This window comes from Leptonychotes weddellii, chromosome 10 (genome assembly GCF_054177405.1).
Source record: "Leptonychotes weddellii isolate Sample4059 chromosome 10, ASM5417740v2, whole genome shotgun sequence".
Classification (NCBI taxonomy): domain Eukaryota; kingdom Metazoa; phylum Chordata; class Mammalia; order Carnivora; family Phocidae; genus Leptonychotes; species Leptonychotes weddellii.
The window spans coordinates 92048230-92051040 of record NC_138378.1 but is presented as its reverse complement, the minus strand read 5'-3'; the positions used below and the strand labels follow the sequence as shown (position 1 = coordinate 92051040).

General features: G+C 43.3%; 1 non-coding gene across 1 annotated transcript; it reads right to left on the bottom strand.

Moving 5' to 3' along the window:
- Positions 1 to 533: 533 nt before the first annotated feature.
- Positions 534 to 606, bottom strand: TRNAK-UUU (transfer RNA lysine (anticodon UUU)). The gene has a single exon. It is a non-coding gene; the product is annotated as a tRNA-Lys (tRNA).
- Positions 607 to 2811: the final 2205 nt, after the last annotated feature.

Genomic DNA, 2811 nt, shown 5'->3' with positions numbered 1-2811 from the left:
TGTGTATTCTAGGTACCTCACATAAGTGGAACCATACAATATTCATCCTTTTGTGTCTGGCTTATTTCACTCAGTATGTTTTCAAGGTTCATCTGTGCTGTAGCATGAATCAGAAATTAATTCTTTTGTAGGGCTGAGTATTACCCGTCTATGTGTGTGTATGTGTACCGCACCCCCCGTTTTGTCTGTCCATTCATCTGTTAATGGACATGAGTTATTTCCACCTTTCTGGCTATTGTTACTGTACTTTCTTAATCTATTAGTAGTCAAATATATACATGCTATTATAGAAAAAGATCTAAAATATTACACAAGAAACCACTACCAGTGGGTGTCTATTGGGTTCAATTTAGAATGGAGAAAACTTTTACTTTTCATTCTATATATTCTTACGTTATTTAAATGTTATAATTTTTATGCAATTTTAAAAGTAAGTTTTAAAAATAAATGCTTCCTTTTGATCAGTAGGGGGACAAACAAAAGACATAATGAATCACTGCAAATGTGTATTTTTTTTTTTTAAGTAAACTCTACACCCAACGTGGGACTTGAACTCACAACCCCGAGATCAAAAGTCACATGCTCTACCGACTGAGCCAGCCAGGTACTTCCTACAAATGTGTTTTTTTTTCTTAAATTATCAGTAGGGGTGCCTGGGTGGCACAGTCAGTTAAGTGTCCAATCTTGGTTTCAGCTCAGGTCGTGATCTCAGGGTCAGGAGGTTGAGCTCCGTGATCAGCGTGGAGTCCGCTTGTGACTCTCTCTCCCTCTGCTCCTCCCCCTGCTTGCACTCTCTCTCTAAAATAAATAAATAAATCTTAAAAAATAAATAAAACAGGGGCGCCTGGGTGGCTCAGTCAGTTAAGTGTCTGCCTTTGGCTAAGGTCATGATTCCAGGGTCCTGGGATCGAGCCCCGCGTCGGGCTCCCTGCTTGGCGAGGAGCCTGCTTCTCCCTCTCCCACTCCCCCTGCTCATGCTCTCTCTCTCATATAAATAAAATCTTTAAAAATAAATAAATAATTAGTAAAAGCTCAGGGTGCCTCCACTAGTGGGCCAGCCACAGAACCTCCATAAATGAAGAACATTAAAAGTTAAAATTACCCTTCAGGGCAATGTCCACAATAGCCAAAATATGGAAAGAGCCCAGATGTCCATCAACAGATGAATGGATAAAGAAGATGTGGGGGCGCCTGGGTGGCTCACTCAGTCAAGTGTCTGACTTTAGCTCAGGTCATGATCTCGGGGTCTTGGGATCGAGCCCCATGTTTGGCTCCACACTCAGTGGGGATTCTGCTTGTCCCTCTCCCTCTGCCCCTCTCCCCACTTGTGCTCTCTCTGTCACTCTCTCAAATAAATAAATAAAATCTTTTTTTTTTTAAATTTATTTATTCATGAGAGAGAGAGAGGCAGAGGCAGAGGGAGAAGCAGGCTCCCCATGGAGCAGGGAGCCCGATGTGGGACTCGATCCCAGGACCCTGGGATCATGACCCGAGCCAAAGGCAGACGCTTAACCGACTGAGCCACCCAGGCGTCCCTAAATAAATAAAATCTTTAAAAAAAAAGAAGACGTGGTATATATATAATGGAGTATTACTCAGTCATCAAAAGAATGAAATCCTGCCATTTGCAAGGATGTGCATAGAACTAGAAGGTATTATGCTAAGTGAAATAAGTCAGTCAGAAAAAGAGAAATACCATATGATCTCACTTATATGTGGAGTTTAAGGAACAAAACAGATGAACACAGGGGAAGGTAAGGAAAAATAAAATAAGACAATAAGAGACAAACCATAAGAGACTCTTTTTTTTTTTTTAAAGATTTTATTTATTTATTTGTGTGAGAGAGAATGAGAGAGAGCACATGAGAGGGGGGAGGGTCAGAGGGAGAAGCAGACTCCCTGCCGAGCAGGGAGCCCGATGTGGGACTTGATCCAGGGACTCCGGGATCATGATCCGAGCCGAAGGCAGTCGCTTAATCAACTGAGCCACCCAGGTGCCCACCATAAGAGACTCTTAACTATAGAGAACAAACTGAGGGTTGCTGGAGGGGATGTGGAGGGGGGGGGATAGGGTAACTGGGTGATGGGCATTAAGGAGGGCACGTGATGTAATGAGCACTGGGTGTTATATGCAACTGATGAATCACTAAATTCTATCCCTGAAACTAATAATACAGTGTATGTTAATTTGAATTTTTTTTAAAAAGCCCCCCCCAAATTACCCTGCAGGAAGCTATATATGAATAAATGAGACTCTTGCACATCATACTGTCACTTTTTTTTTTCATTTAATTCTCCTATTCTTCTATATCAGATTTTATGGGTCATAATGATTAATGGTTATTAGTAATAACAGTCTTTTTTGGACAGAGCTGAAGGTTATTACAGTATCACATTTCCTGTGTCTAAATGTGATAAAGAACCCACTTAATTTCGGCTACATCATTTGCAGTACAAATGCTACCTTGTGTAAACGCCCCTGGTTTTTAACTGAAAATACTGTGACCCCAGCTGTTCAAACTGGCACATCGTTCCTGACGGGGCCAAGGGGGAGTTCAGGTGCTTAGAAGAACGTTCAAATGGTGCTTCTTAATATCCACGGAAAAGGTTACTCCCAAGGAAGCAGCAAGGTTTGCCAGATGTGGGGGACAGCGTGGCAGTGCCACTCAGCTCCCTCCACCTTCCGCTCCATGAGAGCCACGTGAACTTTCAGCCCTGGAGTTCACGTTCTCGGCCTGCTGGGCCCTGGCCGCCACTATGGGGGTGAGCCGCTCCCCATGAGCCAGCAGCTGGATGGCAGCCCCGGGTCCC